Below are 24,998 nucleotides of genomic sequence, written 5' to 3'. Positions count from 1 at the left end.
ATTGAACCTAGTTAAATGTTGCTTGAGATTATGCTTGGCACTGGATGTCCAGTCACTGATTTACTCTTTGGTTACATGGGTTATTTTGAGCTCCAGTGGATATGCCAGGGGAGATTCATTCAATGGCCACAATTATTTGCAAGCACAGTTGCATTTCTGACACATTTAGCGGAATATAATGTAAAGATTTATGGGACGGCATTGGGTGGGTGGAGAAGACATAAAAGTCTTTGGTTTCATGCTACTTTGGATTCAGCTTTCCTACTCCTTCTCTCCTGTTACTTACCTTTCTTGAATAAACCTTTTCCCTTCTTTTCTTTTGTTCATTTGTTCATTCATTCTTTCTTTCTGCCTACCTTTCTTTCTCTCTTTCTTTCTTCCTTTCCTTCTTTAGACATTAACTTACAAATTATAAACAGTGAGAAGTCAGAATCAAAGAAGTCAAAGGAAGAGTTGTAGTGATCTGTGTAGCTCACCCTACCCCTTTAAACTGCCCAAAAAATGTGGGGGAAGCTATTTGAAAAAGAAATGTTTTAAATGGCCGTGTTTAATAAATAAATGACTTTGAAGAAAAGGTTCAGCCACACACCTGCTAAGTTGACCTGTGAGCATTTTCAGATTGGGACTGATGTCAGGTTTGGTACATCAGGGCCACAAATGGAAGTCACATGCCCTTCTTTCCTTTAGCAAGAGGAGGACACTCCCCAGGGCTGAGTTTGATCTTGCTGTGTGATCTGAGGCTCTAACTGCTGCGTCCAGTCTCAGGCCAGCTAGGCACTGGAGAAGCATTCCACTTAAGAGCAGCCTTTGGAGTCAGACAGACCCACGTGGGACTCCTGATCTGCACTAAATTAACTGTTGACTTAGGACAATTGACCAAAAACTCTCTAAGCTCCGTTTCCTTATCTCTAAAATGAGGATGCTAAGTTCCTGCTTCACAGGGCTATTGTGAAGATTTAATGGGTTAATGCATGTAAAGTGCTTAGTTCAGCACCTGGCATGCAGTAAACAGTAAGTGGTAGAAATTATAATTCTCCAAATGTCAAACCACCTCTCTTTCTGAAAGGCCCGCAGACTCTAAGCACAGATGTAACCACAGCCCTCAGCCCCTACAGATTTTGGCCCACTGATGAGGTAGCTCAAAGGCCTGGCAGAGGTGGGATTTGGGGGGTAAAGAAAGGGGTGCACCATGGCCGTCAGGCAGGAACCCCCTTCCAAGGACACACAGCTATTCCTTGGACTACACAGGGGATTCTGTGGCTAGGGCCAGTTTCTACATCGGCCACAGCAAGGTGCAGGCCCCTGCCCAAAAGAGTTTAAAGCAAAAGTCTCTTCAACATGCTTCTTTTTAAAAAGTAGACACAACAGAGTATAGATTAAATCCTGTTAGGAGAAAAATCAATAAGGAATATCTGTTCAACAAAGCTCCAGACTTAGACTGTCTTCTTTCAAGAACTATTTGATCCAACTTAAGTCCAGGAGCCACCCTTCGCCTGTGTATAAGATTTTCTAGTTCCCAATGCACTTCCCCAAACCTTATCTTAACCTGAGCCTTCCCAAAGGTGGAGATCGTTATCTCCACAGTAAGAAGCTGATACTCCCGAGTGTAAGTAAAGTCGCTCAGCTAATAACCTGGCTGAGTTCTTTCTTGATCCCAGGTCTTCTGACACCAGTGTCTCTAGCACTACACCCACTCAGTTTGTTCTCCGCACCCCAACCCCTACCACAATCACCACCTGGCACTAGTTAGAAACATGCCCAACGCACAAGCTCTGAAGAAGGGCACAAGTTAAATGGAGTGTGAAAAGTCTCTGGTTTTTAAAATCTAGTCATGAATCTGTGCCAGAGGCGAAAGGACTCTGTGGAAAGAAACAGAGTCCAAGAATTTCTGGAGGGCCCTCACTGGTGAGCTTTAGGAAGCAGACTGAGATGAGGAGTGATTTACTTTGTGAGCCAGGTAAATGTACATACCGTGGTAATTTTAACGATAGCATGTCCCATAGACCTCAGACATAAAATAAATCTCACCAAAGGTAGAAATGAATGGGGATTTTACAAAGGTAGATTAGCTGCTGTTCTACCAGCCACAATAAATTATTTCTACCCTTTCAAACACAATACTTGCTGAATCCCCATGTCTTGCTGCCCCTAGGCTAAGTGGGGAAGAAAGACCTGAGCTGGTCCAAAGAGCAGTGCTACAAAGACAGACAAAATGGATCCAGTGATGTTTGCTCCCTCTCCCCTTTCCCACCATTGGAAAATGAAGACTAACGGCGACTAATGACTCTTGGTAACTACGTATGGACTATTTCTCAGAGAAAGCATGATTTAAACCAGAGCTATGAAATAGTTATTTCAAAATGTCCCACAGAGCCCTGTCCCAACCAGACCTGAGTCTGTGGAGGTAGACGGGGACATTCAGGGTGAGCCAGAGCCTCCACACAGAGTTTCCAAAGAAGCCCAGCTCCTTGACTCTGTCACTGTAGGGAGCACAGGGAGACTATCTTTTTCAGGGTATGTTCCAAAGTGGGTTTTTTTCCTCATTTTTAGCCCAGAATAAAAGAGGTTCTTTCCCATGCAGAAAATACAGCCCTGCCCTCCCCATGGTGAGAGAATACTCAACACAACGCCCTCCCTGAGCTAACTTAACTGATGGAGCTCTCTGTAAGCAGCCCCTGGACTCCAACTGAGGCCAACTGGAGCATGCCCAGTGACGTCCAAGATCCCAAGATTTGATCCCATTAATGTCCATACACAAATCAGCTGGGCAGTGGCTGGTATTTAACTTGCCATGGCGGCTCAGATTAGGAAGTTGCTACAAGTCCAAGGGCCACCCAGGGAGGGTTCCTGGCTTCTGCAAACAGTAAGATTCCCATGGCTGCTCTGGAGTTGACCCCACCAGCACAGAGGGAGGCCTCTGCCGGCAAGCCACTGGTTCTTCCACACAGGGTGCGGCCTCCTGCCGTCACCACGACACATGTCTCTCCTACAACCACAGACAACTAAGGTACCTTGGACTTAGAGGCAGGATGGGATGACTGCCATCTGAAGCGCTTTCCCAGGAGGTTTAGTAGGCTTCTTCCCCACAGGTGCTCCTCTTTCTGGTGCAGTGTGATGGTGAATGGCAGGGGTTACAAGTTGGGCTGCTAAGGTTTAAATCCCAACTCTGTCCATGTGAGGTTGCTGTGGGGTTAAATGGCACAATTGGTGTAACGGCTTAGAACAGCACCTGAGTCTGAGTAAATGTAGAATCCTCTCGGATTTGATTTCTGCCTTCCCAGGCACTGGGCCCACCTTCTTCCCCTCTCCCGGAGGCTCCAACCTGCCTGCCCTGCTGGGGCAGTGTCTCTGCTCTGGGTTGCTCCTCCCTTCACCCTAGTGAAAACTGCCCTCAGCTGCCATGTGGAAAAGGGTCCACCATCCACAAATCTACCCAAGGATTTAATGCACTGTCCAACAGGAGCATTTTTATTCCATAGGATGGCAAAACTTTAGCTACAAGGAACAGATTCCTAGGAGGGAATCTCAGAAATTCTTGGTCTGCAGGTAGAAAAGGTTTTTTATAATGTGCAGGAGAGTAGTAAAGAATAGAGGAGGAAGTAGACCAGGGCCTCATAACTTCACGTTGATTTTAGGATAAGAAGAGCACATGTGACAGGTTTTGCAGGTCGAGTCAGGAAGTATGGAAGAGATGATACCACGAAGTTCTTTCCAGAAAAAGTAGGGTTGACAGGGACCCGATATTCACAGATTGGGGCCAAGATGTGGCGATACTGCTGGCGGCACTCACCAGCCCAGGGTTACCCGGCCACCAGGCCAGGGGCCCACAGGCCTACGGGCTCTGGAGTCTTTGGTGAAGGATATTGAAGCTAAACTTTTACTTCCTTGTGCTTTTCATGTATCCAAGGGCACAGGCAACTTAGAGACACCTTGATAAGTCTGTTCTCTTCAATTTCCTGGGACCAGCACAGCCACATCAATTATCTCTCTGTCCCTCTTCACCTCCCTTACATCTCCTCAGACAATCACACATACTCCCACCTTTACTAGATTTCAGAAAAAGGAACTAGACAACACACAAATGCTAGAGACCATGAGTGGCCAGGTGATGCTGGCCAGGAGCAATCATATGTGCCCACAGATAGAGGCAAGATGCATCACCAAAGGCTCACAGCTTGTGCTCTCTGCAGTCTGCCATCTTGCAGGTGGACAGTGACAATCCGCTTCCTTTCTACCTCATACTCAGATCACCATAAGCCTGTCACTGGCCATACAGTGCTGAAAAGGACTAGTCAGAAGGGAGTGAAGTAGACTGAGGGAATCCAGGCACCCCGGCCCCCACCAGATGGAACATTATCCTCTTGCAATCTTAATGGCCTCCCTGCAGCAAGGGGAGCCTCTGCCCCCTGCCCATCAACCAAGTAGCCCATCCAGGGCTCCAGTTCCTGGAGGGAGGACCTTAGCTTGTTCCAACTAACTTCATGCAGCACAAAGCCCAGCCCATTTCTGTGTAGCTCTGGGCATTTAACAAATGCTTTTAATGATGATGATGCAACCCTCTCCGCCTAGATCTGTCAAGGTCCCTAAGGCATGAAATGGTCCCCTGAGAAACATATATTATCTGAAGCTTTCCCTTTTGCTTAATTGTATTGTACTAATGTTCTTTTCCACAGGATTTCTCCTCCCCCAACTCCTCCACCCAAACCCAGCTTCACTGTGGGTTGGATTTACATAAAAGACCAGCACATTATAATTGTGATGATTGATCACCGAAGTTTCCTTGGGTTCAGATTGTTTCCTAATGTGGGTCATTTTTCATCATAAAGGGTCGGCTGATAATGATGTCATTTCCATTGCTTGAATTTCAAGGCAGTGGCCACATATCAGAGTTTAAATGACTGTCTATAGGGCAGCAAAATCGTGTCATTATCAGTTTAAAGCAGTCACTGCTTTACTCCTGGGGACAAAACAAGAATTGAGGCCTCCTAAAACTCATCAAATAAGAGCAGGATTCCAGGAATACAAATCTGTATCAGGAGCTGGGGAGGGGGAGGGGAGGCAGTGAAGCAAACCCATTTTGTGTGAAGCTGTGTGGTAGGCATCAGATAAAAACAACAAAGTCACACTTGACAGAAAATAAGCCACATTGCTGATCATTGGATATCTTAAATGTGCTCTCCCACAATCATTTAATTGTGATTCCATGGCAAGATTAACAAGCAAGAATTGAAATCACTCATGAGGGGGGCTTTAGAATAAAACCCATGTATCAGACAAGCCCATTAATGCACCTCCCACTAAGTGAGTGGGACCAGGACAGAGTTGGAATATGACCGCCGTTTTTGTGTGTGAAATATGGATGTGAAATGAAATGATGTTATATGTGTGTTTAAAGCCAATAGCGGCACCATTAAAATACCACAGCTTGCACATCCTAAATCAATGCTGCCCCAGATGTTGTTTTCCGCCATTTGCTTCTAACCACCTTCCCACACAGTTCTGCCTTCTGGAACCCCTCCAGGATGCCCTGAAGATGTTGAAAGTTGTCAGCTCAACCCTAGTCCTACTTTCCATGGCCTTTCTCATTCAACCCAACATGTTTTCCCTCCTCTGCAACTCTTTATTTGGAAACATTTCTAACTTAAGAAAAATTATAAGAAAAGTAAAACAAACACTGCTTTACCTAGATTCTACCACTGGTTCCCACTGTCTCGAATTTGCTTTACCTTTCTGTAACATATATATACATATTATCATTTAACCATTTGAGAATGAGGTGCTTTACCTATGCGACTTCATGACACTTCCATCCCTGCACACGTGTATCTCAAAAGAACTAAAAGATTCTCTTCATTTCCACAGTACAGTTACCTTATTCAAGAAATTTAACACTGAAGGGCGCCTGGGTGGCTCAGTTGGTTAAGTGAGCTCAGGTCATGATTCCATCTGGGTATCAAACCCCACATTGGGCTCCCTGCTCAGCGGGGAGTCTGCTTGTCTCTACCCCTCCCCACTTCCCCCCCACTCTGCGCTTGTGCTCTCCCTCTCAATTAAATAAAATCTTTTAAAAAAAAAAAAGAAATTTAACATTGATGCAACGCTATTATCTAATATACAGTCCTTCACTTAGCTCTCCAGTTGTCCCTGTAAAGTCTTATGTAGCTGATTTAAATGTGTATGTGTATATATATATACTTAAGTTGTATTTAATATAATCTAAATTATATATAAAATATAAAATACAGATACTGATATAGCTGTATCTCCGGGATTTAATCAAGGTTCTCGCATTGCATTTAGTTGACATGTCTCTTTACTTTGGTCTCCTTTTTGCTCTGTTTTGGTTTGGTTTTGTGGGACTGACTTGATCTTCACAGTATCAGTATAGACTCATTATTTTCAAAAAAAAATGTATTAATATAATGGAGATATGTCAAGAGGACATCAGATCTAGCTTGAAGGAATTCCCACTAGGAAAATGGATATAATTTGAACATCAAAATGGCTAATGAGAGACATGGCTGTATAAGACATTGCGGGGGAAAAGAATACGAAAAGAATAAAAGTGACAAGAAGGAAACAGGGAAGCTCTTCATTACAGAAGAATAATAAGTGAGGAAGGAAATTAGTGAATTACCATTTTATAACCATCATAGTAATAATTCAGGCAAGAACCATCACCTCCAGTCCATATTTAAATCTCTCTCCCGTACTGAGAACCCAAGTTCCCAGCAAACCCAGTACTTTTACCTGTTTGTTCAGTCCTGCAATGCACACATTTTCAATACTGCTACATCATTGCCATTACCAACAGCTTAAGTAAAGTTCACGATTTCTTTGCAATTTTTGTTCTTAGGAAATATCATGCTGGGAATACACAGTCAGAATACTATGCTTAGATGTCACTTGAATATTTTTTCTAATGTGTGATTTTCATTTATTTGATATAAAGTTACATTCTTTTTCTGGTTGAATTTAATATCTATCTTTTTTCCATCTTTTATTTTTATTTAATTTTATTTTTTAGACATGTAAACCATTAACAGCTTATAAGTCAAAACCAAATCAAGAGGTATACTCAAGAGAGGTCCCTACTACCTCTTGCATTTGGTTCCATTCACCCCTGTAGATAACTAATTTCATTAGTTTCTGGCTTTTCTTGTGTTTCTTTTTGTAAAAATAAGCAGTTTCAACAAAGGTGTTTATTCTTTTTTAAGATTTTATGTATTTATTTGACAGAGCCAGAGAGTACAAGATGGGGAGGGGCAGAGGGAGAGGGAGAAGCAGGTTCCCCACTGAGCAGGGAGCCCAATGTGGGACTCGATCCCAGGACACTGGGATCATGACCTGAGCCGAAGGCAGATGCTTAACCAACTGAGCCACCCAGGCGCCCCTCAACAAACGTGTTTAAAGCCATTAACAGGGGCCCTGGGTGGCTCAGTTGCTTGAGCGACTGACTCTTGATTTCCACTCAGGTCATGATCTCAGGGTTGTGGGATGGAGCCCCTGGTCGGATCAAGCCTGCATTGGATCCGAGCCCCCTTCAGAACGAGCCCCTGCCACTTGCACACACTCTCTCTCTCTCAAGTAAATAAATAAATACAATCTTTAAATTTAAAAACAGCCATTAACATTTGCATCCCTTTCATAATAACTGTTTTCAAATTTTGAAAGACTACGTGAGAAAATTCTAAAACGTAAATCCATTCCAAGAACATTGCTTCCCGTTTCCTACTTGGAATTAGAGGAAGTATCTTTCTTTCCTTTACAAAAGACATCAGAAAAGGTGAATAGTAGGGAACAAGAAGAATGAGGGAGGCCAAACCCAGGCACGTGACTTAGGGGGCTAAGCACCATCAAATTCCTCAAAATGTGTATTTTTTTAATCTGAGCAGCAAATGAGAGAGCAAGTACTTGCCCCACTACTGATTCTCTTGTCACTGGTATGATCAAAATAACCTGCTAAGCTACAGTACTTCTTAGGCTAAAAACAAATCTGATCATATTACTCTCCAGCTGAAAACGCTCCCATGCTTCCCCACTGCCTTCAAAATAATCCCCAAACTCACAGTCTTCAGTAGGCTGCCTTCTCTGTAATTTGCAGGCTCACGCAAGTGCGCACGCACACGCACACACGCACACACACACGCTAGTGATTTTCAACAGCTTGGTTCTTTTCTCACCTTGTTATTTGCTTTGCGCACACTGATCCAGCTACTTGAAATGATCTTCCCCACGTGAGCCAGGATGTCAGGTGGTTGGGTTTCACCTTGATCAGCCCCATGAAGCAAGTCTGTTCTATGAGCCCTGACGAGGCCTCTGATACCGCAAGGCTTCCCATGTCTGAAACTTGGGTGTTGGGTTTGTAACAGACCTTCTGAGACTACAACTACTTACCTAACACAAGAAAGAGGTGTGATGGGAAATGGGATTTGCCAGTTTAACCTTCAAGCCAAGGACAGATAGACAAAGGCTCATTGTGATGACAATAGAGCACTTAGCCCCAGCTTATAGAGTCCTGCCCTCTGATGCATCCCTGAACCCTCCTGATGGTGAGGTCCACTGTCCCCCACCAAGTGCCTTTCCTGCCTCAGGCCTCTCAAGTTCCCAATCCTGCAAACTCATGGCTCCTATCTGCCTCAACCCTACTTCACTTTTTTGTATTCCCAACCAGGCTAGCAAATTAACAGTCTCTTGAGAGGTTTCTTCATTTGAATGCTCTTCATGCACTCCTATTTCTTGGATCCCACATCGGACCCTACATGGCACTATAATAAGCCCATAAATCCTGATATTTAATCCTGGTCTGGTTCTTTCTACCGCCTTCCACTCCTCCATTCCATTTGAAGAGATACTAATAGAACAATGATTTTCAGGCTTTACATAAAAAGAACCACCCGAGGAATTTCTGACTCAGCAAGCCATGGATGGGGCCCTGGAATCTGTGTCTCCAGCCTATACTTGGAAAGGTGGTCCTAAGACCACTTTACGAAACACAATAAGTAGACTATGCGGATGCTTTCTGTCACCCTGCACCCAAACTGGGCCCTCTGAGTGCTAGAGATATTCTTTCTCCTAATTACTCAAAATGACCCTTCACCACACATCATGAATGGAATCTAGGCAGTCATTCTCACCAGAAATACTGCCCTCAGCTGGTCATGGTAGGAACTACAGCTCCAAGACACACTGAGTTCTTTACCCCAATTAAATTCTTACCCTAAAATAAATTTACCTTTGAACTATGAATAATAATATTTTCCACTCAAGTAATGGACATTATTCTGCTGCCTGCACATACTCTCTGTTTATTCACATCAATGTGATTTTTATTGTAATAGAATAATAATGCTTAACTGTGTATTTCATTTGTAAAGGTATTTAGATGGTATATATATTTAGAATTCAGCACCCAATTTGCAGGAAACAATTCTACTAACCTCCAGCTAATCACATATTACCTTCCTCAAAAACATAATAAAATCAAATTGGGCTTGACATCTATGGAGTTGTTGCAAAGCAGAATTTCTACCACCTGGCAGATGAGTGGCAAATAGAAAGGGTGGAAAGTCTGGGAGCCATTCTAAGCAGAGTATGAAGGAGGCAACAGAGCCAAGTCCAGTCAAAGCACAGAATGGCTGGAGATGAGGGGCTGTTTTCCTTTGTCCTTCCAGGCATGAGCATCCTTATCTTCTCTTCTGAGAGTGTCAGGAGCTATTTTGGCCAAAAATGCATGTGGTTTTACATGTAAAGATTTTTTTTTAAGAGTCTCGAAAAAATCATAGGAGATTCTCAAGAGGTAGATAGGGAATCCCAGACTGTACAAAGAAATGGGAAAGAGGAAGTGGAGTACATGCAGAGAGAGGCGAATGAAGCCTCAGCACCACTGGACCATGGCAAGACCCTGACATGCCACCTCTCACAAGAGCAGTAGAAAGTGTAGTGGCTAAGTGTGAGGCTCCAGGGTCTTTCCACTGGACTTGCACTCTCACTCTGCCACTTACCAGTTGTGATCTTCGGTGAGTTACTTAGTCTCTCCCATCGCCTTGAAGAGGGATCGTTTTAACTCATGTAATTGTGATGACTGACTAAGGACTTGTTTTCTGCGAGATGGGTGATGGAAAGAGAATTCTCATGTATACTATTCAAAGACTTTTAAGTAAATACTACTGTTATTTTTATTGTGGTAAAATATACATACTATAAAATCTACCATTTTCACCATTTTTAAGTGTACAATTCAGGGGTGTTAAGTACATTCCCATTGTTGTGCAACCATCACCAGCACCCATCTTCAGAACTTTGTCATTATCCCAAACTGAAACTCTTATTTTTTTGATCCATTAGCTGGTTTTGGTCCTGTTCATAAATTTCTTGGCATGGTATCCAACACATGTTAACTGTAGGAATAACATCAGGGATCATGGGGCTCCATTTCAACTCTGAATTTCATTTTTGAGCAGTTCTATTTGGAGGGATTAATATTTCATTGCTTTTTCCCTTTCTCAGAACTCTTTCAAAGAATAAGGAGAAATTCTGCTTTTAAAAAAATAGAATTAAAAATCATTCTATCTTGAATTTTTATAAATTTTAAAATATATAATAGAATCTTAGCAATTTCATTTTTCCTATATCTTAAAATATTTTGTAGTTCATCACCTTAGGCATTATCAGAGATTACTCACCAATTATTCTCAACTTTCCTTTAAAAATGCTAAAATTATGTGAAATTAAAAAAAAATGGAATTGCCTAAAAAGTGATACCATAATGAAACCATCATGATTACAGCACCCCTCAGCCTTCCTGCTCTTGTACCTCAAGTATTGCAGTGTCTTTCGAGGATTAAGAAAGACAGGAGATACACCCCCCCGCCGTGTAGTTTTTTTAATCATTCAGTGAACATAGATGAGAATTCATAATTTTTCTTTTCTACCCATAATAGTAGAAATAAGGAAGTTTACAGAGGATAATGTTTCACAATTACTAAACAAATCAGAAGCTTAATGCAAAGAAATTTCATATAACTAAAATCTCAGATTCTGAGTCTTCAGATGATGATTTCCTAGATGAATTTCCTCAAACTCTAGAATCAATGAGTAGACACTTATTTCTAAGGGACAAAAAGGAAATATTGTGTTCCCAATGAGTTAGTCGCTCAATAAGAACTTTATCATGCAGTGTTTTGTGATCAGAACCTGGGCCATCCTATTTTGCTAAAAAGATGTGTGACAATGTTGTTTTATCTTTTATGATGATTGTACACCAAAATTTGTTTAATATGGGTCATAGAAGGAAAAGGCAGGTATATATAAAAAGGTGGATGAAAGAAAATACATAATGTAAAAAACAAAATTCTACTGAGTGTTCACTCTCACTGGTGTTTATAAATCCGAAAGGTTTTGCAATTATGGAGCAAAGATGGCTGTCCTCTCAAACAAAATTATGAGCCATCGAAGTTTTCAAACGTACTATATTTTGGGGCACCTGGGCAGCTCCGTCGGTTGAACATCTGACTCTTGATTTTGGCTCAGGTCATGATCTCAGGGTCCTGACATCAAGCCCTGCTTGGGCTCTGCACTCAGCGTGGAGTCTGCTTGTCTCTCTCTCTCTCTCCCTCTGCCCCTCGCTGCTTTCACGTCCTCTCTCTAAAATAAATAAATAAATCTTTTTTTTTTTAGTACTATATTTTGATGATGTGACTTTAAGAAGATAAAATCAGAAGTCATGATAAACTAACCCTTTTAGAGATGCATTTGAAATCTGGAATCCATATTTACAAGATGGATATGTTCCAGAATCAAACGTGACAGTTGATGACCAGTTAATGACAATCAGAGGAAGTTGCCCATTTTAGTTACACATACCTTCTAAACCAGGAAAACGTGGAATTAAAAATTGGCATTTTCTATGTTTAAGTTTTCATTAAAATTGCTAATAAAGTTTTTTTTATAATATTTCTGATTTTATTTCTGCAAATTACTCATAAAATGATTTAAAAATATAAAAACAAAGAAAGGGTTCATTGGAGACAAATGGCAAATGTTGAGAACTATTCCTAGCGTACCGAGGATTAAGCCCTTAACACAGTTTTGTTATCATCACTGTTGTCATCATCAGGGTGCACAGAGGGTCATCAAGTTCTGGATTTATTCTGAAAAAGAAACCACATCCTATGCTCCATGGTACAAAACAAGAACTCATAAGCACCAGCAAGTTTGGCATCTTGTCACCACACCCAGCATAGAAGAGTGACTGGCATGGCTTCCCACCATGGCATGCAAAGGCAGATCTGATGACTGATGCGGCCATTCACAAGGTGAGCCTTCTTCTTAGAATGTGTGTGAGACACGGTCCAAAGCCTGCCAAGACACAGACAGCACCTCATTGATGACAACCCACTTCACTGATTCACATGGCACTGAGCAGCCGCCTAAAGACGCAGTAATACCCCTTCCAGGCCTTTTAAGAGTCCAATCTTTAACAAGAAGAAAAATGAACCCAAACTTGTACCCTGAGTTCCTTCTGTGAAAGGCTGTGACTTTGAATGACGAAGGAGGCTATGAGAAGTAACTGTCATATACCTGAATGCAGAAAAGGACTCCAAGTGGGCACAGAAAGGAAAACAGATACGGAGAAATCTTCCTAGTAACTCAAAAGAAAGACATACAGTGGGTAAAGAACACTCAAGGCTTCAGATGTCTGCCTCTCCATCTATCTATCTATCTTTGTTTTTTTTAATTAGTATATGTGACCTCCTGGTTTGGTCCAATCTAAAGGAGAACTTTCTAGTCACAAGAGAGATCTCTCAGTGGAAAGGAAAATGACCACAAGACTGTGGTTGGTCCCCATATTCAAGTGGCAGCCAAAGGACCACCTGAAAACTCTGCTGCAGGAGGCTGCAGGAAGGGAGAAGGATGAAGGTAAGGTGTTGATGCCACGGGCTCACTTCCTTTGGGATCCTATCTGACTGGCTGTGTCCTTCAACTGAAGGTCACGGCTGCTGTCCAGGTAGCCCTAGACACATAAGTCTGTCCTTCTGGATTCTGGAAACTCCCCCCCCCTTCCCCTCAACCCTCCAGGCCCAGAGGTGGTAACATCTCCTTTGTTAATAGCCTGGAGTTAACACACTATCGCTCACGGATCCCTACACCTGCCTTCACTTTGGAAATAGTGTATTTATTAAACTCTCTTCCAATTATCTTAATTTGAGTGGGCATGTGTGCTTTGCTGGGACCATGACTCTACCTTATGGGGTGCTGAGAGGATTAAATGTGCCTGGCACTTAGCAAACAATCATTACAAAGATATCTGCATCCTCCTCTCTCGTTTCTCACGCCTCCATACAGCCATGGTGAAGCCTTCTAGCTAGTTCCTCTTCTGATCCTTTAGCAGAGGAGTCAGCAAACTTTCTCTGCAGAGGTCCAGAGAGTCAGTAATTTAGGCTTCGTGGGCTACACCGCCTCTGTCACCACTGCTCAACCCTGCCGTTAGAGAACAAAGTAGCCAGAGGCGATGCATAAAAGAATGAGCATGGCTATGTCCCAGTGCCATTTTATTTATGAACACTGATATTTGAATTTCATGTGATTTTCATGGGTGATGAAACATTATTCTTTTTTTGATTATTTTTCAACCATTTGAAAATATAAAACCATTCTTAGCTCATAAGTCATACAAACACAGACAACAGGCAGGATGTGGACTACTGGCCACAGTCTGCCAACCCCTGTTTTAATAGAGATTTAGCATTTCTGCTATAGCAGGGAGCTTTTTCCGTTCCAAATTATTATTCCATTTTTTATATTTTCCTTTTTTTCATTATTTAATAAGACTACAAACTCATTCTTTGAAGCCAAAGTTTATTTGGTCTTCCCATCATTTTTGCCAAGTGGCTTCCAAAATCCTGTCACATAGCACACTTCGACCACTCTCCTCTATAGCACCTTCCAGGAGACATGTGCTTGAAGCTGTTCCCACACTGGAAACCCCTTCCAGCACTGTCTCATCTAGGAAGAGGCACATCCAGAACTAGCCCAGTGCGACTCAACTCCACAGAAATAACACGAAGTCTGGGGTAATAGCACAAAGCCTGGATAGTGGCAACATTGAGAAGATGAAGTTTGCCTTTGCAGATTTCCACCTGATTATGCCCATCGTGGACTGGTACACATTCAGGACATTTACTGATACCTGATGACTTACCAGTCTGATGATCACTCTGTCCCACCTCCCGTTCCCTGAAAGCCAACCTGCTCAGTCAGTACACAAGTGCTGGTAGATGCTAAGGTGTGTGACCCACTGCAACAGACAGACAACGACTGATACAGACAAAACCATTCTTGAATTTTAATAAGATTTTACAAAATAATTCCTTACCTAACACAGTGCTTTTCACCCCTGGCTACACATGGCAATCACTTAGAAAGCACTCTAAAATGCTGATGTGCGGGACCTCCCCTACAATGACTGAAATTTTACCTGCAGGGTTTTTTTTAATTTTTTATTCATTTTTATTAGGTTTTGTTAGCCAGCATATAATACATGACTAGTTACCTGCAGTTTTAAAAAGCTTCCCAGATAATCCTGGTACAAGGTGAGGCTTGAGAATCACGGACTTAGAGGAATGGCCATGGGACAAATTTTCAGACAGCTGAAGGAGGTCATGATTCCCAACATGAACCCTTTTATTTTTTTACTCTCCCACACAAAGCCTCCTAAAAGAAGGCATTTGGGAGGCTGAGATGGAAACGGAAATTATTGTGCACCTAGTTAGTGTTCTGCTTTTATTAACTACTTGTCATTCACTTACCCATTCATCCAACAATATTTATTAAGCTACTTTGTGCCAGGCACTCTGCTAAACACTGCAGATACCAAGATGAATAAGATAGTCATGGTGTCTGCCCTCACGGGACTTACGTTCTCACAGGTAGAAAGGGTAGGGGTAATTGAACAACTAATTACACAATTATTATGTAACAACAATCATGGTAAGACAAAGTTCAGGCGGGCACCTTCCTGGGGATCTCAGGGAGGGCTTCCTTAAGAAAATGATGCTCTGGCTGACCTCTGAAGCATGAATAAGAACTAATTAGAAAGAAAGTAGGGACTGCGAAGGGAACCACATGTGCAAAGGCCTTGAGGTGAGTGGGTAGGAACTTAGAGTTTTTGAAAAAGTTCAAGAAGGCAATTAAGATGAAATTCAGAGAGCAGGGGAAGAATGGTAGGGCACATAAAGGCCAAGTCAGGCAAGGCCTTGAAGGCCTTATTCAGACCCTATATGTTACCTCATTTGTACTTTATTAATATCTGCACTTTATAGACTCAGAGCACTAGTAACATGCTCAGGGTCCCATCACTGGAAAGTGTAAGGCCAGCACTCAAACCCACTTCTGTCTACCTGCGAAGCCTGCATCATTTCTGCCATCCCATGTGTCTCCCTCTTCAGTTCCAACCACCTTCCGAGGTGAGATATTTCACTTGAAACAGAAATTATATATCAGGTCTGTGTTTCTATATATGTTTCAAAAATATTAACTTTAGGGAAAATGACCATTATTCAATGAAGGAAAAGATTAGCCTACACCCCCTAGTCAGTCCTTTGCAGAATTCAAAGCTTCTATCCCTGGACAATATAGGCTAATCAGATAAAGTCATTTATTGATTCATTTATCAGTATTTAGTGAGCACTTAAAGTGCCAAGTGCTAAATACATAGATGAAAATATATTATCTTGACACTAGTGGAGCTTACAGCCTTTTCTAAAAGAGAGTAAAGAAGCACTTTGTATTTTGCTAAATTCAAATCAGAAATTCCTAAAAGTTAACAGGAAATAGGAGAAGAGAGCGGTAATATTTTATAATTAATATTTATTTCTACATGAATATCTCTTTCTGACCCACTCCTTCACCCCAGTGTTTTTCAAACATGACCACTCAAAAATATCGGGGCCAATAAAAATTGCTAGTATTTGGTAGCTAAGGAAGACCACATCGCAAATAAAATTATAGCAATGGGCAAACACATTCTGGAGCATGACCAATGAGGGAAAATTGTATAAATCTTCAAAAAAAATTTCCTGATCCACTTCCAAAATCAGCAATGTACATGAGATTGGTCCAATCCTCTTCCAGATGGTTTGAGGAAATCTGAGCTAAGTCCTAGAAGTAATGGTTAGTATAAGAGATATGAAATGAACAAATAAAAACTTCATTAAAATCCTAAAATAAAACTGAAAAATCTATAGCAGATGGTATGGATCATAGATAAATGTTTGACAAAGACAGCAATGATTTTTTTTTTATCAGTAACAGGGATTTGGGAGAGAGATGAGAAGATTGAATTATAGGAAATACGGTATTGATTTTTGAAAATGGAAGGAAGATTGATATTGGCCAATACCTCAGGTAAACTTCTTCGATCACTATTAAAATATTCAGTTTGATTCTAGCCACCAAGAAGGCACCTCAGCACTCTTTCCTAAGACCCAAGAAAGAGGTGGTAGAGAATGAAGAAGAGTCCATCTTCCCATTCTTCTCCAGGAATTCCCAAGAACCAATCAACAATGTCCTCAGGGCAGTTTCACCCCATGACCCTGGAGGACCAGCACATCTGCCCCCAGTGAAATTTCCAACTGACTCAAGACTCAAACACAAAGTCAGGAGAGGCAGCTGAGTGGGGAGCCTCTTCTAAATCCCATCCATCAGTTTCCTGCACCAGAAAAGCACATGGCAGGGGTGTATGTGTATACCGTATGTACATATACATCACCAGTTACCCTCCTTCCTCTCTTAGGAGTGATATCGTCTGCTCTACCATCTAGCTAGAACTTGGCAAAAGAAATCAAAAACTCAGGCCATCATAGCAAATCAAAGTCCTCTCCCACTACATCCCTAAACCAAGATCCAGAAGAACACCTTCCCACTCCTCTTTGGAGATCACAAAATCAGAGCTGAGCCTGAGAACAGCCTTCTCTTCATCCCTTTCAGGAACACACCAGAGGCCATCATTCCTTGCATTTCTTGCAGCCACCCTCCCTCAAATAAAATGTTAAAACAGCAATAGACCATAATGTTTTCAAGGAAAGCAAATCTTTACCCATATGACACATTGTGCCAGCCCTGTCCCCACTGAATTTATGCTCACTAATATATATTTATTCTTGGCTTCTCATCTTCCAACATTATGACCCTTAAATTTGACCAGCCATTTGTCCCATTTCCCTAGATATGAGCATATGTAGCTGTCAGTTCATCATGTCCATTGCGATGAAGGCCCTCAGTAGGTTGTCCCTGACTCTGATGTGTAAATCTGTGTTCTAGACTCAATACCCAAAGTGTGGTTCTTGGACTAGCAACATCATCAGAACCCCAAGCCTCCCATCCGGCCTACTGAGTCAAAATGTGCATTTTAACACTATCCCCATGTGATTCTTATGCACATGTAAGCTTTAAAATCCCCACTAATAAATACAGAATTCTCTAAATTGTCTAAATTCTGTCTAAATTTCCGAACGCAGTTTGGTAGTGATCATTGTTAACTATGTCACTAGAATGGTATTCTATAGATAGAGGAAATAAATAAGAAATTATTGTAGCTACTATTTATATCTTGACTCCAGAATTTATGTTCCTTATATGAAGCACTTAGAGACTCAAGACTTTATATTATTTAAGTGGTGTAAATGTGGTAAAAGTCCAAAGAAAGGAGAGCTTGCTTCCCAGACAGGGGGAAATAACATGGAGAAAGTAGGACTTGAACTAAGGATGAGTGGTAAGATCTTGCTAAAACATGACTGAGAGGGAACTCTAAATGCAAAACAGATGTATTGAGTTGCCAGGTAGCACTTAGCAACCATGGGAACTTCAGTAAATCACTTATGTTCTCTGAACATTAATCAAACCAGGAAGATGATGTGGCCTAGTGGAAACAAAACTTGCTGTCAGATGGACCCAGCTCCAATTTCAGCCAGACTACATCACCTTGGAGCAATTACCTTCCCTTGCTGAGCCTCACTAAACCACCTGAAATGGAGAGACAGCTCTGAGAATTATGTCATAAGAGAAGGTATACCAACTTCCCAGGTTAGTGTCTGTCACCTAATAGGCGATGAACCAATATTGCTTTACCTTTTCACCTTCCTTCCCTCCAGCAAAGAATTGGGCCAGGCTGAAGGTGAGCTAAATCTGGGTCTGAGTTAGCAGAACCAGAAGATTCAGAAAGTCCTGACAAGTTCAGGCTTGGTGTGGCAGGAAGTAAGAATCCTCGTGCAAAGGCAGAAATGGTATTTTAGGAAGACCAGGCTGAGGGTGTGTCCAGAATGGATGAGAGAGGCAGGTGATGGTGAGTGATGAAGTGGCAAGCTCACTGTAATACACATACCAGATTTCACAGCACATCTGACCACATCTGCGTTGGTCGTTTGACTCTGCTCTCAGATCCATTTCTGCACTTCCCCTTGCTCTAACCTGTGTATTTGGGGACTGGCTTCCAGATAGGATCAGCCAATGGGAGGCTAAAAGGAAGAAGGAAACTGAGAGGTTTATCCTTTCCTCTCCCCACCCAGGGTGGCATCTTAGGCGATGCTATTTCTCCTGGGAGCCACCAGCTCCAACAGGCCATCCTACCCTCTGAGCTCCCAGCTCCAACCAGCAGCTCGAACTCTGGGCTCTGGTAACACCTCTTCCCTCTGCAGTCCACCCAGCTCAGGGTGAGAGCAGCTTCCTGCCACGGCCAGCCTCTGGGCTGCTATACCCCATCCTCTTTGGCTTCTCTGTTTTGAGTGACAAGACCAGTTCCCTGTACTATATTCTCTCTATCAGAAAGACCAAAAGTGTTTCTATTTCCCAACTAGAACTTAACTGACATTACATCTGAATCGAAATGTATCTCAGATTATCCCACATGATTACATGGATTTCTACATCTTGGAAAATATACAAATAAAATCTACATAAGGATTGATCTCCCAAGTGAGAGTAGGAGAGAAATCAGGGTCAGAATTCTCCAACCAAAAACTATCCCAGATCCATTAACACAGGATAATTACTAATCTGTGAATGTAGTGGTATCTATGAGCATGTCACATTTAATTTAGCATTTGCATGGATGATCTGGAAAGGTGAATAACAAATGCAGAAATTAATTCCACAGATATAATTGGGAAGTGTTGCAAATACCCAAAAGGATGGTGAAACCATCCAAAAAAAAAAAAAAAAAAATACTGGCAGTTACAGAAATACGGGTAGGATATGGTGGTGAAACTCATAAAAATGCATAGCTGGATCAAAATAACAAAATGAGATACTGCCTGAAAAATGTACAAATATAGGTAAGGGAAAGTAATCAAAAACACAGCTATTCCATGGGTAGGAAAGTAAATAAGAAATGAATAAAGCTGAAGACTGAGGGATGTGACAGTACAAACTTGGATGTAACTTTGAAATAGGATGGAGGAAAAGAGCCTAGTTATTTTGAGCTTTAGCTATAGACACCCTATAGTTTTTTTAAATCAACCAAAAAATGATGTTCTCTCCAACTTGCAAGCACTTCCCCCAACTTACACGGCATCGATTAGGCCACACTCGCTATGCCTTACCAAATTCTGTGTACCTCATGAACAAAAACGAGAAAAAATTAAGAACTGCAAGAACTCTGAGAAATAAAAGCCAAATGATAACGAGATGGAGGATATGAATGATAAAGGAAGTAAAAAGAGCCAGATTGGCTGAACAATCATATTTCTAGCACAGACCCATAGAAAATCAGGCATATTGTGTGGGACAAACAAATTCCAATTAGAGAATAGATTTCAACGTTGACCTAATTATCTAAGGTCCAGCTCTCATTTTTAGCGGATGAATCCAGACAAGCAAAATAAATTCTTGGAGACAAAACGACTCTTTCTAATGTGGAAAATTACTTCCACTTTCTCCATGAAGCCCCAGATGGTCAGAAAAGAAAAGCCCAGTGGACTATTTTTTTATTCCATTTGAACCTTAAAATATCATTTCTCTAAGGATAAAACCGACTTCAAGGTGTCCATACAGTGTGTTTCTATGTGGTCAGGAAAGGTTTTCTTTCAGGAAAACAGGAGCTCAACTCGGAAAACAGTCAGCACAATATCGCAGGCACCAGTAAAAATCGCTTGCTCCCGAGCCAACTATTAGGTGAAAGAAGAGTAAAGGATTTAAGCAAAACGCTCACAGCTCCATGTTAAGCTGAGCTGTTCTAATCTAAGTATTCATGAGAAACCATTTTAGCATTTACAGGGTGGTGGGAGAGAAGTGACTACAGTACCCGTAATATAGTACGGATCTGTCACATGATCTAATTACAGAAATGAAAGCAACCCAGGAATTATGTGGTCTATTCAAGCCTGCAGGGAGTATGAACAAAGAATATAATTAAACATCAAGCCTGTTGATTAAACAATTACTATTTAAAGCAGATATAGATTTAAAATTAATTTGCTTCTGCATTCTGAGGATTTGGGGACTGAGATAAACAGTGTTTGAAGTTTAATTATCCGTGTGCAAGATGAAGGGGCTCATTTCGTTTGGGTTCACACGGCAGAGCATTTGGGTTGGTGAAAAGGCAAGGATCCGGCTCAGCTGCAAGGGTCGGTGCTGCCAATATGTGTGATGCAAGGGAGCAGGGAGGCTAGCTCAGCCTAACCCCCCACAGAATGGGGTAATACCACAGGAGAGACTGGGCAACTGCGTATTAATATTTAAATGAACACTAGCTTGAAGTGTACCATACTATCTCCAAAAGAACAGAAGAAGGCCAGCCAAAGAGTTCCAGGCGCCATGGCCATGAGCCGCGGGGAGTGGAGACCTTCACGCATGTTTGAGCAAGTAGGACATCTACCTGCCAGCTACTCTGAATGGAGCGATTCTTATCACAGGCCACATGTACAGTGTCCCAGGGCAGAATGGCAGGACCGAGGGGTGGCCGGGGCGAAAGGGTGAATTGTCGTGAAAGACAATCAACCGCAACTAGAAAATTCCAAAGTTAGAAAACGACTGTGGAGACGCAGGGAACCGAGTCTGCATTAACACACAGTGATCCAAAGGCACGGGGACAGCATTTCCAGACCTCAGAGCCATCTCACTGGCTATCATGAGGGAGGCGTGCACAGTGACCCGGCTGTGCCCCACTGCCCCAGGACAGCACAGTGCTGCACAGTGTGCTGGTGAAGAGAATGGGTTTCAAATGGGACAAGCTGAGTATAAGGCCAGCTCGGCCACATTTTCATTTTATGACCTTCACCAAGCATTTGGCTCCCTGAGTTCCATTTTGTCAGTGAAAGGCTTTCACTCTTTCCTCATTGGGTGGCTGTAAATATTAAACACGGCAGTGAGGGCACACCTGAGTGTCCCCTCCCCCTAGAGAGCCCCTTCAGCCCACCACCCACCCCGCCATGGCTTTCTAGGTGACGATGAATCTCTTGTCCCCCACCACTGACACCACCACAGCCTCCTCCCCACTCCGGCTTGCCCCTCCCCCCCGGGGCCTTTTTTGCTGTCCTCTGCTCTCTGTCCTTGGCTGTGCCTCTGCCTTGAAGCACTCTGCCTTTCCCTCTTCCGTCAGTCTATCCATTCCACAGCTCTCACTTCACCTTATCTCGAATGGTGGTTAGAAGCTCAGGCTCTGAAGACAACGCAGCAGGCTCAAAACCCAAACTCCACCCCTTACCGTCTGTCCGACTTTGCCCACCTAAGGCTCAGTTTCCTCCTGCAAGACGGGTGTGAGTGCCAGTGACTCTAACCTACACTGTTGTAAGGGCCACATGACTTCATACATGGGACGGTCTCAGCACAAAGCCTGGTGTACAGGGGCCCCTCGAAAACTGCTCTCATCACAGTCCCTGAAGGCCTGTCCTTCCATATTACTTGTCACGGTTGCAATCCCAGGTTTGTGTGATGTTCATCTCTGCACTGGAATGGAAGCTCCATGGGGGCGGGACTTCACCAGAGCTTAGTCCACATAATGGATTCAGTTCCCAGCAGAATAAACATTCACATATTTGCTGAGGAATAAATGAAGGAAATGCTGAGTATAGCACCTGGCCCAGTGTTAGGCCTCAATAAATACTAACTTTTAAATAATAATGCTAACTGATAAGTGAAAAATTTAATATTCACTTTGCCCAGTAGTTCTCAACTGGGAGTTTTTGTGCCCCACAGGGACGGTTGGCAATGTCTAGACAGGACAGGGGGTGGTGGAGAGCCCTGCTGGCATCTGGTGGGTAGAGGCCAGGGAGGCTGCTGAACATCCTACACTGCACAAGACTGCTTCCCATAACCCAGAATTACCCAGCACAAAATGTCAACAGTACCAAGGTTGAGAAACCCTGCACTTCACCTTCTGTCATTTTTCCCTGATTGTTGAATTCACCAGCTGAGTTAGAGCAGGCAAATCCAGCTTAAGGAAATCATTCTTACCTTTTGTCCTGTCCAGTCCTATAGGTACAAGGCCATCCTTGCCCTTCTTTCTGTTCCCCAAACCCTGCTGGCCTAGCTGGACAGTCTCACTGCTCCTCATCCTCATGCCAGGGGCGAGGCTGAAGTGTGGGAATGTGGGTGAAGCTGAAGAAAAGTACACAATGCAAGGCATCTCCCGTCTTGTTCAGTCTCCTGTGTCATACATTATTCCTATGTTCCACAGAACTTTCACAGAAGCCAAATGCGAGCATCCCTACTTGGCTTTCAGGAAAGAGCTCTGCTTTGAATATTAGGCTTCAAAAACTCATGTAACCAAAAAATAGGCCAGGGGCCAACATGTCTAAGACAGAGTTTGCTCTAAGATGCAAGAAAATCTGTTCCAACAATAAACACTGTGCTCAAATATTATCAGAGGTAAAATCACGGGGATGAATTAGATGACCCGAGAACAAAACTGAGATAACGAAACAAAGTTTTTCTGAACTGGCGACCCAGATAATGTCAAATGCACCAGTACACACAAGTGCTAGAGGTTAATATAAATTTTAAAACTTAATAGCCAATTGCATAAAATGACATGCTCACAGTGGTTAAAAGTATGTCAAAGAGAAATGAAAAGTGCTGGGCTGGAGAGGATATGGAGAAATTGAACCCCTTGCATGCTGTTGGCTGGAAGGCACAATGTTTTAGCCACTGTACAGAACCATCTGGCAGCTCCTCAAAAAGCAAAACATAAACTCACCATATAACCCAGCAATTATGTTAACACCAGTATAAACTAGATATACACCCAGAAGAATTAAAACCAGACAAATAAGAACATGCACATACATATTCACAAAAGCCAAAATGTCGAAATAACCCAAATGCTCATCAACAGATGAATAGATTAAGTAGTTTGGTATATCCATAAAATGGAATATTATTCAGCCATAAAGAGGAAAAAGTATTGACAAGCACTAAAGCATGAATGGACCTCTAAAAAAACAGCACGCTAAGTGAAAGAAAGTCACATAACATAATTCCATTTATATGAAATATTCAGAATAGATAGATCCATAGAGACAAAATGTGGGCAAGTTGTTGACAGGGACTGTGGGAAAGGCAACATGCAGAGAAATGTAGAAAAACTGTTGAATGGGTAAGAAGTTTTACCCATTAATACAGATTACCATCTCATTTAAATTAAGATGGAAATGTTTTAGAATTAGATAGATGTCCAACACTGTAAGTGTACCAAACGCTACTGACTGTTCACTTTAAAACACTTGATGTTATGTTATACAAATTCATCTCAATAAATTACTTCTGAAAGCATGCCAAAATGGCACAAAATTAACAAACACCGAAAGAGAAAATACCTCAAAATGGAAATGGATGCAGTAGCCTGAGGGTTTATAAGGATTCATTTTTGCAATCTTTTTAAAGCATACATACCAGTTACAAAGACTTTGGAAAACATACAACAGCACTAAAAAGAACACTAAAGGAAGGCACTATCTATAATATTTCGAGTCTTTCAAAATATTCATTAATGCCAGTGTTGAAATACCTTTGCAATTAAAAGAAAGAAAGAAAAAAAAAAGAAAGAAAGAAAGAAAGAAAGAAAAAGAAAGAAAGAAAGAAAGAAAGAAAGAAAGAAAGAAAGAAAGAAAGAAAGAAGAGAAAGATCAAGACCCTGCACATTAAGATAGACACCCCCCAAGCTGAACACTTATTTCTGCCAAAGCTTTTATTGTAAGCTTGTTTTGCTCTACGGGCAGAGGGGAAGCTGAGGGACCAAGTGTTGCCAAGGAAGCAGGTAAGTCTGTGACTTTTTGGCTAAAGCCTCTCTACTATTCTTCCATCCATCCCAGACCAGTGTGCCTGGCTCTCATCAGGCTGGTAAATATGGGTCTCCATGGGAAAAAGACCTCCCTCTGCATGTCTGTGCCATTCACCCTCCATGAAAGAAACTAGAATGTCTACTCCTTTAACCTGCATAGCTTCTTCCCTGCCCAGAACAAGAGGTCTTCATTAATTATTATACAATTAAGCTCTGGAAGTAGAGAGATGGGGGTTAACACCCTTGACTCTGCTAGAAAAATCATGACTTCCAAAAGTGATGATGTCTCATCTCCCATTCTTCTAAGCTTTTTTGAGCATGAACATGAATAAAATGAAAAGAAACAAAAAACAGGAGCAGAAATTTGGGGCTTGGCTCGGTGCAGAACGCATATGTTACCAGTGAATCAGCCACTATCAAGGGCCCATGTTGTAACCAGCACTGGGGTGGTACGTACCTAAAAAAAGACTCACGAGCACAATCCTAATTTGCAGATCCAGACATTCTGGTTTTGAATATTCACTCATACCTTAATCCATCACTGGCCTCTCTCTCAATCCAATTTTATCACCAAAACTTCCAGTTTCAATCTCTCTCTTCTTCTTTCAACAGCTGCTCCTCCTGTTCTCACAGCAAGACTGCCTTCAGCAAGCTACCTCCTCCTGATTAAAAAGACCAGATAATAAAGATGTGTAAATATCCTAAAGAGATTCCCTCCCTAAGG

The 24,998-nt window shown here is 42.1% G+C and overlaps 1 long non-coding RNA gene across 2 annotated transcripts in view; it reads right to left on the bottom strand.

The window, feature by feature from the left end:
- LOC141374921 (uncharacterized) overlaps window positions 1–24,998 on the bottom strand; it is a 94,253-nt gene that overhangs the window by 68,820 nt on the left and 435 nt on the right. For both annotated transcript variants that reach the window (XR_012382125.1, XR_012382126.1), the window contains exon 2: window positions 24,804–24,936. This is a non-coding gene — a long non-coding RNA (uncharacterized lncRNA). The remainder of the gene's footprint in view (window positions 1–24,803; window positions 24,937–24,998) is intronic.

Source organism: Callorhinus ursinus, unplaced genomic scaffold, assembly GCF_003265705.2.
Source record: "Callorhinus ursinus isolate GAN/ISIS: 27379988/994484 unplaced genomic scaffold, GSC_fseal_2.0 scaffold23, whole genome shotgun sequence".
In the NCBI taxonomy this organism is placed as follows: domain Eukaryota; kingdom Metazoa; phylum Chordata; class Mammalia; order Carnivora; family Otariidae; genus Callorhinus; species Callorhinus ursinus.
The sequence above is the reverse complement of the archived record's forward strand: the minus strand, read 5'-3'. Positions and strand labels throughout refer to the sequence as shown.